Below are 13,616 nucleotides of genomic sequence, written 5' to 3' on the forward strand. Positions count from 1 at the left end.
TCTGTGATGGTGTTGCTTTGATCCTCAGTTTATTTTCTTTTTTTTTTTTTTGAGATGGAGTCTCGCTCTGTCGCCCAGGCTGGAGTGCAGTGGCGTGATCTCTGCTCACTGCAAGCTCCGCCTCCCGGGTTCACGTCATTCTCCTGCCTCAGCCTCCCGAGTACCTGGGACTACAGGTGCCCGCCACCACGCCCAGCTAATTTTTTGTATTTTTAGTAGAGACGGGGTTTCACTGTGTTAGCCAAGATGGTCTCGATCTCCTGACCTCGTGATCCGCCCGCCTCGGCCTCCCAAAGTGCTGGGATTATAGGCGTGAGCCACTGCGCCTAGCCCAGTTTATTTTCTTACCTGTGTTTTTCTTGTTTCCTTCTCAGGATGATTTTATCATCTCATCTTTGAAGTGTTGTTTTCTGAAATTCATTGTATTCCTTGAATTTCTTCTGTAGCTATCTCAGTGCAGTTTGTTTCTTGGATTTGTGTTCTCTGGTCTGCTGTTTTCCTCTCTCATTTTCTGTAGTATACCTGCCCTCCTACCGTGCTGTTTCTTTACATCTCGCTCATGCTTAACATGGATAGCTGTGTCCAGATCTTCTGTCTGCTTGTCCCTGTGACTCAGACAGGAGGGTCCTGGGCAGGGGGAGCCTTGCCGGACTGCATGAAAGGACATGAGTTTTGCTTTCTCTGCTCTAATATTTTGCTTAAGCCAAGAATCTTTTTCTTAGAGATGTTCTTTATGATTCCTGCCAGGATTTTCTAGTTTTTTTGGATTATAGCTTGTTCATTTCTTTGGTTTTTAGTTTGGTTTATATATAATGAGGGAAAATGATGATTACATTATTCTTGTCACTTTGCCATCATTGTTGAGAAGTCATAGAAGGAATTTTTAAACAGGCCAATAAGTCTTAAACTTGAATACTTGGTTTAGAAGGAAGTCAAAACTCCTTCCTTTTTGACTAAGTGGTTTGTTTCTGGGGAGCTCTTAATTTCTATTTTTATAATCATTAGCCTATAAGGAAATTGTGTCTTCCTTGTTCTCAGGGTGATCTACTGACCTTGTTCACTCATATGAAGCATTTGGGCATCACATTTATAGTGTCTGAAACATAAACTGTATTGAGCTAGACAAGGTATAGCCTTCTCTTCAAGTAACAAATACTGTCAAAAGCTATAATGCAGTAGGAGCAAGGTGGTCCTTGTTCCAGTTCTTGTCTCAGTTTTTCTGATGTACCATGATCTTGGGAAGGTGGTGTCTCAGTGAGGAGATCTGTACACATTGTCATCATGCCTCCTGGATGGAGGGACTTGGAGAACATTGCAGTAAGTAGAATGGTTTTAACAATGCAGAGTTGTTTATTCATTTAGATAAAAATCTAATTTTTGGAACTTTAAAAGCTTTGTACAGTGTAGATTTAATGTATTTAACATGCTTTATCAGCACAAATAAAGGATTTTAAAATTTTGTCAAAAAATTAAATATGTTAATACCATCACCATTAAAAATGTTCAAGCAATAGTCTGCCTCCCCACCCCCACACCATCGTGCACCTGTTCCACAGCTAAGTACAGTCCTATGTTTGGTGTGTCTTCTCCATGCATTTAGAGAATCACATGACACAGACTGCTGCTATAATGTCATTTTCTCATTCTTCCTTTACTAATAAAATTTCTGAGTTTTACCTGGACGTCTGGCTGCTCAGCTTAAGACTACTACACAGCCTCCTTTAAAGTTAATTGTGGCCATATGACTAAGTTTTAAACTTCCAAATTGGCCCTTTAAATAAAGAAGCAGGGTATGTACTCTCCTGGACATTCCCCTTTCTTGCTGGCTGGGAGGCCAATGGGAGCTTCAGTAGTGACCTGGCATCTCAAGAGATGGAAGTCATGTATTGAGGAAGGAGAAGTTGGCCTGCCAGTCTTGAACTGTTCTCCTTTGACTTGCTATTTAAGAGTGAAATAAAATACTGACTTGCTTAAACTACTGTCTTTTGAAGTCTATTACAGCAACCAGTTTGCTTTAAATATGTAATTTATATTAATGGGGTGATACCATCCTTATTTTGCAACTAACTTTTCATTTAATATTATGTGCAAGACATTTCTATTCCTGTAAGTATAGCTCTGCCTGCATAGAATTGTTGGTTTAATTATGTAGATTTTAAATGTCAGTTGGTGTAGCAAAATTACTTGCTTCAATTCACCCTCCATAAAAGGACCCATTTCTCCAAACCCTTGCCAAAAGTAAGTGGTATCAATATCGGTAGGTTGTTTTGTTTTGTTTTAACCAATCTCATGATTGAAAGTACCTTTTTTTCACTTGAATTTCCCTGATTACTTATAAAATCAAACATTTGCGTGTTATTGGCCATTTGTAGATCTCTACCATACTTTGCCTATTTGTGTTATATTTGCCTAGTTTTCCTGTGGGTTGTTTATCTTTTAGGATTGTTCCCCTAAACAAAAACAAAAAGGCAATTATTCCAATGATCAACAAATATTCTTTTCTCCACCAGTTTAAAATGTCAGCTTTCAACTCATCACATGCTAAGTTGTCTATTTCTGACCCGTGGATCCAGGTGTTGGTTCTACCAACCACACTCCTCACGCTGTCATTTGGCGCTTTGCGTTGTGTTTTGCCATTCATGGGCAAGTTGCTTTTCCTTTCTCCCCCTCTTCAGTGTCTTATTCTTGGGTGTTTTCTGTTCCAGCTGAATCAAGAATTAGTTTATTAAATTCCAGTAAAATTGTGGTGTTCTTTTGACTAGGGTTGCGTTTGTTTCCACATTAATTTAAGAATAAAAGACTTCTTTATAATTAATATTATGTTTCTGATTAGTATTATGATAGGCCTCATTTTATTAAAGTCTTTTATATTCTTGGATGAAATTTTAATAACTTTCATCACAAATCTCTTGCACATTTCATAATAGGCTTATTCCTAGGTGTTTTACAGATTTTTAGTTTTGGTTGTGAGTCTTTTAACTTTTATATAAAAATATGGAGAATTAGCATATTCTCATATCTACCTTGTGATGTTTATCATATGGAAGTTTTAAAATACAGTAAATTCAGTCTTTCCATTTTTTTTGTTTCTTTAAGAACCATTCCCTAGCTAAGGTCATGAATACATTCTCATAAATTATTAATCCCATACGGATGACTAGTTTCCCTACCACCTTTAACAAATAGTTTATTATTTTCCTCCTGATGTATAATGCCACCTTTACCAATTTATATATAATTATGGAAATGTTTCTTGGCTCTGCATTCTGTTAAATTGGTCCATTTATCTAACTTTGCTAGTAACCCACCGTTTTTATCATTGTGGTGTCATAATTAGTTATCACACATGGTAGAATGATTGTCCTCAAAGTCTTTTCTGGTATATATTGATATAACTGTATAGCTTTTCTTAGTGTAGTAAAGTACACAGTTAAATTTTCTAACATTGAGATATCCTTTAGACTTTCACTTCCAGAATGGCAATGTGAAGGGCCCTCTGGACCCCCTGTCCTAGGGATTAGCTTTAACTGGTGAAAATTGGAACAAAAAATAAACACCTTCCTCTTATACAGAGAGACACAAACACTTAATGTACTGAAAATTATCCTAAAAGCATGTAGAATAAAGTAACACTTATTCAAGGAAATCCAAATCTTGGTAAGAACAGTGAGTCAGACTCTTCAGCCACAACACACTCCCCCCTCCCTCCCATTTCAGTGGGTGCAGCCAAGAAAACAGAGCTCCGTCTCCCTCAGCTCCCTGTCCAGAGGTATGGTACCTCACAGGGAGGGGCAAGATGCCAGCATTTCTTATCCCCTGCAGCTCCAGGTGGCAAGAGCTAAATTCATGAAGTTAAAAACTATGACAAGGAAAAAATGCACGAAAGGGGTTCAATAGTAGATTTGAACTGGCAGAAGAAATTGTCAGCCAACTGGCAGATAGAGTAAGAGAGATATGCTTTCCAAAGAACAGAGAATGAAAATGAAAAATGAGCAAAACCCCAGAGAAATGTAAAGCACCATCATATGCACCATTGAAGACCATTAAGTGTGCATGTAATGGGATTACAAGAAGGACAGAAGAAAAAGAAAATATTTAAAGATATAATGACTGAAAACTCTCCAAATTGATTGAAAAACATCTAGGAAGCTTAGTGAACTCCCAGCATGATAAATGCAGAGGGATTCACAGACACATCATAGTAAAAAATGCTGGAAACAAAGATGAGAAAACCTTGAAAGTAGTGAGTGAAAAAAAGATACATCACTTAGGGAACAAAATTAATACTTGACTTCTCAGAAGAAATAATGGAGGCCAGAGGGCAGGTATAACAGTCAGAGTGCTCGAAGGAAAAGAAGTGTCAACCAAGAATCCTATATCCAGCAAATGTATTATTCAAAAATGAAAGTGAAATAAAGACTTTTCCAGATAAACAAAAACAGAAAAATTGTTGTTAACGAACCTGCCTAATAAGTATTAAAGGAAGTTCTTTAGGCTGAAAGCAAATGAAGAGCACCAGTAAAAGCAATTATATAATTATAAAAGTCACATAAATGCATATTTTTCTCCTCTCAACTGATTCAAAATGCAGCTGTATCAAATAATATGTATGTAATGTATTGGTCTATAACATTCAGAAATGTCATATATATAACATTTGTCAAAACAGCACAAAAGAGGTGGCTGGGAGCAAAGCTGTAATAGACTAATGAAATGGCAGATGGTAAAATAATAATTATAACAATGTGTTGGATTTGTAACATTAATGGATACAGTATGTATACCTAAAATATCACAAAAAGGGGGAAAGGGAATATAGCTATATAGGAGGAAAGCTTCTATATATTATTGGACTTAAGCTTGTGTAATTCTACTAGATTCTGATAAGATGTATATGGTAAATGCTAGAGCAACCACTAAGAAAATAACTCCAGAAATATAGTTGAAAAATTATTAATAAAATTAAAATACTACCTTAGAAAATACTCACTTGATGCAAAAGGCAATAGTAAAAGAGAATGAAAAGAACACAATAGATAATAGAAAACAAAGTAATGTGTATTCAACTTATCAATAATAAATGTTAATTTAATCAGGCAGAGACTGTCAGATTGGATTAAAAATGCATTCCAACTCTGTGTTATCTATGGGAGACACACTTTAGGTTCAAAGACATAGATAGATTAAAAGTAAAAGGATAGAAAGAGAAATAGTCCAAACAATTGCCACAAAAGAGCTGGACTGGCTGTACTAGTGTCAGAAAAAGTAGATCTTAAGACAAAAATGCTCCTAGAGATAGAGACATTTTATAATGATAAAAAGGTTAACTCATCAAAAAAAAAATATATAACAGTTGTAAACATATATATGAACTTAATAACAGTATCAAAACACAGAAAGCAAAAACTGACAGAAATGAAAAAAGAAAATGGCCATAATAGTAACTGGAGACTCCAATAACCTATTTTCAATAATGGACAGAACTAGACAGAAGGTTAATGAAATAGAAGACTTGACCAACACTATAAACCAACTAGGCCCTAACAAACATCTATAGAACACTTTACCCAAGCACTACAGCATATACATTCTCAAATGCTCATGGAACATTCTTCAGGATAGGCCTTATGCTAGACCATGAAACTTCAATACGTTTAAAAGGATAGAAATAATACAAAGAGCATTTTGTGGTCATAATCACAGGATTAAATTAGAAATAAAAAATGGGAACATTTGAAGAACTCACAATTAGGAAATTGAACAACACACTATTAAATAACCAATACACTAAAGAAGAAAACAAGAAGGTAATCAGAAAGCACTTTGAGACTAATGAAAATTAAGACACAAGTGAACTGTACAGATGCAGCTAAAAAAGTGCTTAGAGGGAAATTCATAGGTGTAAATGCCTGTATTAAGAAGGAAGAAATAAAGCAGTAACCTTCCTTCCACCTTGAGTCATTGAAGAAAGAAAAACTAAACCTAAAGCAAGCAGAAGGAAGGAAATAATAGAGTAGAAATTAATGAAACAATAGAAAAACAATAGAGAAAATATTACTAGAAACTGGTTATTTGAAAAGATCAATAAATATGACAAATATTTCACTAGATTGACCAATAAAAAGGCAATACTCAAATTACTAGGATATAATATGAAATAATAGACACTACTACCAACCTTACAGAAATGGGCAATCTGAATAGACCTATCACTAGTGAGCAGATTAAACCAGCAATCAGAAAATTGCCCATGAAGAATAGCCCAGGCACAGACAGTTTTACCCCTGCGTTCTACCAAACAATCAAAGAAATGCTAATAGCAATTATTCTCAAACTCTTTCAAGAAATAGGAGGGAATACTTCCCAGTATTGCCCTGATAACAAAACCACTCAAAGATATCACAGGAAAACTGCAGACCAATATGTCTTATGAAATACATGCAAAAATCCTCAACTAAATGCTACAAACCAAATCCAGCAACATATAAAAAGAATTATACACCATCACCAAGTAGGATTTATCCCAGGGATATAAGATTGGCTTAACATGTGAAAATCAATGTAATACGTATGTCAATATAATTTTAAAAAGTCATCTCTACTGATGAAAAAAAAAGGTGCATTTGAATAAATCCAACACCCTTTCATGATAAAAATGGTTGAAAAACAAGGAATGGAAGGAAACTACCTTAACCTGATAAAGAGCATCTATGAAAAATCTACAGCTGTCTTTATACTTAATGGTGAAAAACAATGCTTTCCCACTAAGATTAGAAATAGGACAAGGATGCCCATTATCACACTTCTATTTAACATTGTACTGGAGGTTCTAGCCATTACAATTATACAAGAAGAAAAAAAGTGTGGAAAGGAAGAAGAAAAACTTTGTTCGCAAATAACATGATCTTGTATGTAGAAAATTCTAGGGAATCTGCTAAAAAAAAACTATTGAAGCTAATAAATGAGTTCAACAAGATGGGAGGATACAACATCAGTATTTAAAAATCAATTGTATTTCTACACACTTGCAGTGAATAATCAAAAATGAAATTAAGAATATTCATAATAGCATAAAAAAGAATAAGGTGCTTAACATATTTAACAAAAAGTACAAAACTTATACTCTGAAAACTACAAAACATTGCAGAAAGCAATTAAAGAAGACATAAATAAGTGGAAAAACATCCCATGTTTGTGGATCAGAAGAGTATAATGCTGTTGAGATGACAGTATTCCTCAAACTTATCTACAGATTCAGCATAATCTCTGTCAGAATCTCTGCTGATTTCTTTGCAGAAATTGACAAGCTGATGCTAAGAGTTATATGAAATTGCAAGGAACCCAGAATAGCCAAAGAAATCCTGAAAAAGAATAAAGTAGAAAAACTCACATTTCCTCATTTTGAATTACAAAACAACAGTAATTACAAAGTGTGTTACTGGCACAAGCATAGACATAGATCATTGTATTTTTTAAAAAATGGTGATTCCAGAAATAAATGCAAACATCTGTAGTCAACTGATTTTCAGCAAAGGTGCCAAGTCCATCCAGTGGGGAAAGAACAGTCTTTTCAACAAATGGTGCTGGGACAAGTGGATAGTCATGTGCAAAAGAATAAAGCTGAACGCTTACCTTACATTATATTTAAAAAGTTGGCTGGGTATGATGGCTCATGTCTGGAGTCTTAGCACTTTGGGAGGCAAAGGGGCAGATTGCTTGAGTTCAGGAGTTTCAGACCAGCCTGGGCAACATGGCAAAGTCATGTCTCTACAGAAAAAAAAAATTAGCTGGTCATGGTCATGTGCGTCTGTAGTCCCAGCTACTCAGGAGGCTATGGTGAGAGGATCACTTGAGCCCAGGAGGTCGAGGTTGTAGTGAGCCATGAGCATGCCACTGTACTCCAGCCTGGGTGACAGAGCAAGACCCTATCTCAAAAAAAAAAAAAGATGAAAGAGGCGAGGCGTGGTGGCTCACGCCTGTAATCCCAGCACTTTGGGAGGCCGAGGTGGGTAGATCACAAAGTCAGGAGTTTGAGACCAGCCTGACCAATATGGTGAAACCCCATCTCTACTAAAAATACAAAAATTAGCTGGGCATGATGGCATGCGCCTGTAGTCCCAGCTACTTGGGAGGCTGAGGCAGAAGAATCACTTGACCCAGAAGAATCACTTGAACCCAGGAGCCGAGATTGTGCCACTGCACTCCAGCCTGGGTGACAGACTCTGTCTAAAAAAAAAAAAAAAAAGATGAAAGACCTAACTGTCAAAGCAAAATCTACAAAACTCTTAGAAGAAAATGGGTAAATCTTCATGAACTTGGGCTTGGCAAAGCGTTCTTAGATATGACATTAAAAACACAAGCAGCAAAAGAAAAAAGAGAATTTGGACTTCATTGACATTTAAAGCTTCTGTGCTTTGAAGGATACCATCAAGAAAGGGAAAAGACAACCTACAGAATTGGAGAAAATGTTTGTGAATCGTGCTAATAAAGACTCAGAAATAACTTTAAAAATGGACAGAGGATCTGATTAGACATTTTCCCAAATAAATAAAAATGGCCAAGAAGCACATGAAAAGATGCTCAACATCATTAGTCATCAGGGAAATGCAAAGCAAAACCACAATGAGATACCACTTCACACCCACTAAGTTGGCTAAAATAATAAAAAAGTAACAAGTGTTGAGATTGTAGAGAAGTTGGAAGCCACGGATACTGCTGGTGAGAATGTAAAATGGTGCAGCCACTTTAGAAAACAGTTGCAATTTCTCAAATGATTAAACACAGAGCTAGCCTATGACCTAGAAATTCTTCTCCTAGGTATATAACCAAGTGAAGACATACATCCACACAGAAACTTGTATATGAATGTCTCTAGCAGCATTGTTCATAATAGTAAAAAAATGGAAACAGCTCAAATATACATCAATAGGTGAATGGATTTTAAAATGCAGTATATCTATACAATGGAATATTATTCAGCCCCAAAAAGCAGTGAAGCACTGATACATGCTACAACACTAACGAACCTCTAAAATTTTCTGCTAAGTGAAAAAGCCATAAAAGACCACATGCTATGATCCCATCCATATAAAAGTCCAGAATAGGGAAATCTATAGAAATAGGAAGTAGGGCGGAGCAAGATGGCCGAATAGGAACAGCTCCAGTCTCCAACTCCCAGCGCGAGCGACACAGAAGACCGGTGATTTCTGCATTTTCAACTGAGGTACTGGGTTCATCTCACTGGGGAGTGCCGGACGATCGGTGCTGGTCAGCTGCTGCAGCCCGACCAGCGAGAGCTGAAGCAGGGCGAGGCATCGCCTCACCTGGGAAGCGCAAGGGGGAAGGGAATCCCTTTTCCTAGCCAGGGGAACTGAGACACACAACACCTGGAAAATCGGGTAACTCCCACCCCAATATTGCGCTTTAAGCAAACAGGGACACCAGGAGATCATATCCCACACCTGGCCGGGAGGGTCCCACGCCCACGGAGCCTCCCTCATTGCTAGCACAGCAGTCTGTGATCTACCGGCAAGGCAGCAGCGAGGCTGGGGGAGGGGCGCCCGCCATTGCTGAGGCTTAAGTAGGTAAACAAAGCTGCTGGGAAGCTCCAACTGGGTGGAGCTCACAGCAGCTCAAGGAAACCTGCCTGTCTCTGTAGACTCCACCTCTGGGGACAGGGCACAACTACACAACAACAACAACAACAACAAAAAAGCAGCAGAAAGCTCTGCAGACGCAAACGACTCTGTCTGACAGCTTTGAAGAGAGCAGTGGATCTCCCAACACGGAGGTTGAGATCTGAGAAGGGACAGACTGCCTGCTCAAGTGGGTCCCTGACCCCTGAGTAGCCTAACTGGGAGACATCCCCCACTAGGGGCAGTCTGACACCCCACACCTCACAGGGTGGAGTACACCCCTGAGAGGAAGCTTCCAAAGCAAGAATCAGACAGGTACACTCGCTGTTCAGAAATATTCTATCTTCTGCAGCCTCTGCTGCTGATACCCAGGCAAACAGGGTCTGGAGTGGACCTCAAGCAATCTCCAACAGACCTACAGCTGAGGGTCCTGACTGTGAGAAGGAAAACTATCAAACAGGAAGGACACCTACACCAAAACCCCATCAGTACATCACCATCATCAAAGACCAGAGGCAGATAAAACCTCAAAGATGGGGAAAAAGCAGGGCAGAAAAGCTGGAAATTCAAAAAATAAGAGCACATCTCCCCCGGCAAAGGAGCGCAGCTCATCGCCAGCAATGGATCAAAGCTGGACGGAGAATGACTTTGACGAGATGAGAGAAGAAGGCTTCAGTCCATCAAATTTCTCAGAGCTAAAGGAGGAATTACGTACCCAGCGCAAAGAAACTAAAAATCTTGAAAAAAAAGTGGAAGAATTGACGGCTAGAGTAATTAATGCAGAGAAGGTCATAAACGAAATGAAAGAGATGAAAACCATGACACGAGAAATACGTGACAAATGCACAAGCTTCAGTAACCGACTCGATCAACTGGAAGAAAGAGTATCAGCGATTGAGGATCAAATGAATGAAATGAAGCGAGAAGAGAAACCAAAAGAAAAAAGAAGAAAAAGAAATGAACAAAGCCTGCAAGAAGTATGGGATTATGTAAAAAGACCAAATCTACGTCTGATTGGGGTGCCTGAAAGTGAGGGGGAAAATGGAACCAAGTTGGAAAACACTCTTCAGGATATCATCCAGGAGAACTTCCCCAACCTAGTAGGGCAGGCCAACATTCAAATCCAGGAAATACAGAGAACGCCACAAAGATACTCCTCGAGAAGAGCAACACCAAGACACATAATTGCCAGATTCACCAAAGTTGAAATGAAGGAAAAAATCTTAAGGGCAGCCAGAGAGAAAGGTCGGGTTACCCACAAAGGGAAGCCCATCAGACTCACAGCAGATCTCTCGGCAGAAACTCTACAAGCCAGAAGAGAGTGGGGGCCAATATTCAACATTCTTAAAGAAAAGAATTTTCAACCCAGAATTTCATATCCAGCCAAACTAAGTTTCATAAGTGAAGGAGAAATAAAATCCTTTACAGATAAGCAAATGCTTAGAGATTTTGTCACCACTAGGCCTGCCTTACAAGAGACCCTGAAGGAAGCACTCAACATGGAAAGGAACAACCGGTACCAGCCATTGCAAAAACATGCCAAAATGTAAAGACCATCGAGGCTAGGAAGAAACTGCATCAACTAACGAGCAAAATAACCAGTTAATATCATAATGGCAGGATCAAGTTCACACATAACAATCTTAACCTTAAATGTAAATGGACTAAATGCTCCAATTAAGAGACACAGACTGGCAAACTGGATAAAGAGTCAAGACCCATCAGTCTGCTGTATTCAGGAGACCCATCTCACACGCAGAGACATACATAGGCTCAAAATAAAGGGATGGAGGAAGATTTACCAAGCAAATGGAGAACAAAAAAAAGCGGGGGTTGCAATCCTAGTCTCTGATAAAACAGACTTTAAACCATCAAAGATCAAAAGAGACAAAGAAGGCCATTACATAATGGTAAAGGGATCAATTCAACAGGAAGAGCTAACTATCCTAAATATATATGCACCCAATACAGGAGCACCCAGATTCATAAAGCAAGTCCTTAGAGACTTACAAAGAGACTTAGACTCCCATACAATAATAATGGGAGACTTCAACACTCCACTGTCAACATTAGACAGATCAACAAGACAGAAAGTTAACAAGGATATCCAGGAATTGAACTCATCTCTGCAGCAAGCAGACCTAATAGACATCTATAGAACTCTCCACCCCAAATCAACAGAATATACATTCTTCTCAGCACCACATCGTACTTACTCCAAAATTGACCATATAATTGGAAGTAAAGCACTCCTCAGCAAATGTACAAGAACAGAAATTATAACAAACTGTCTCTCAGACCACAGTGCAATCAAACTGGAACTCAGGACTAAGAAACTCAATCAAAACCGCTCAACTACATGGAAACTGAACAACCTGCTCTTGAATGACTACTGGGTACATCACGAAATGAAGGCAGAAATAAAGATGTTCTTTGAAACCAATGAGAACAAAGATACAACATACCAGAATCTCTGGGACACATTTAAAGCAGTGTGTAGAGGGAAATTTATAGCACTAAATGCCCACAAGAGAAAGCAGGAAAGATCAAAAATTGACACTCTAACATCGCAATTAAAAGAACTAGAGAAGCAAGAGCAAACACATTCGAAAGCTAGCAGAAGGCAAGAAATAACTAAGATCAGAGCAGAACTGAAGGAGATAGAGACACAAAAAACCCTCCAAAAAATCAATGAATCCAGGAGTTGGTTTTTTGAAAAGATCAACAAAATTGACAGACCACTAGCAAGACTAATAAAGAAGAAAAGAGAGAAGAATCAAATCGACGCAATTAAAAATGATAAAGGGGATATCACCACCGACCCCACAGAAATACAAACTACCATCAGAGAATACTATAAACACCTCTACGCAAATAAACTGGAAAACCTAGAAGAAATGGATAATTTCCTGGACACCTACACTCTTCCAAGACTAAACCAGGAAGAAGTTGAATCCCTGAATAGACCAATAGTAGGCTCTGAAATTGAGGCAATAATTAATAGCCTACCAACCAAAAAAAGTCCAGGACCAGATGGATTCACAGCTGAATTCTACCAGAGGTATAAGGAGGAGTTGGTACCATTCCTTCTGAAACTATTCCAATCAATAGAAAAAGAGGGAATCCTCCCTAACTCATTTTATGAGGCCAACATCATCCTGATACCAAAGCCTGGCAGAGACACAACAAAAAAAGAGAATTTTAGACCAATATCCCTGATGAACATCGATGCAAAAATCCTCAATAAAATACTGGCAAACCGGATTCAACAACACATCAAAAAGCTTATCCACCATGATCAAGTGGGCTTCATCCCTGGGATGCAAGGCTGGTTCAACATTCGCAAATCAATAAACATAATCCAGCATATAAACAGAACCAAAGACAAGAACCACATGATTATCTCAATAGATGCAGAAAAGGCTTTTGACAAAATTCAACAGCCCTTCATGCTAAAAACGCTCAATAAATTCGGTATTGATGGAACATACCTCAAAATAATAAGAGCTATTTATGACAAACCCACAGCCAATATCATACTGAATGGGCAAAAACTGGAAAAATTCCCTTTGAAAACTGGCACAAGACAGGGATGCCCTCTCTCACCACTCCTATTCAACATAGTGTTGGAAGTTCTGGCTAGGGCAATTAGGCAAGAGAAAGAAATCAGGGGTATTCAGTTAGGAAAAGAAGAAGTCAAATTGTCCCTCTTTGCAGATGACATGATTGTATATTTAGAAAACCCCATTATCTCAGCCCAAAATCTCCTTAAGCTGATAAGCAACTTCAGCAAAGTCTCAGGATACAAAATTAATGTGCAAAAATCACAAGCATTCTTATACACCAATAACAGACAAACACAGAGCCAAATCATGAATGAACTTCCATTCACAATTGCTTCAAAGAGAATAAAATACCTAGGAATCCAACTTACAAGGGATGTAAAGGACCTCTTCAAGGAGAACTACAAACCACTGCTCA

This window comes from Theropithecus gelada, chromosome 9, assembly GCF_003255815.1.
Source record: "Theropithecus gelada isolate Dixy chromosome 9, Tgel_1.0, whole genome shotgun sequence".
Taxonomy (NCBI): Eukaryota; Metazoa; Chordata; class Mammalia; order Primates; family Cercopithecidae; genus Theropithecus; species Theropithecus gelada.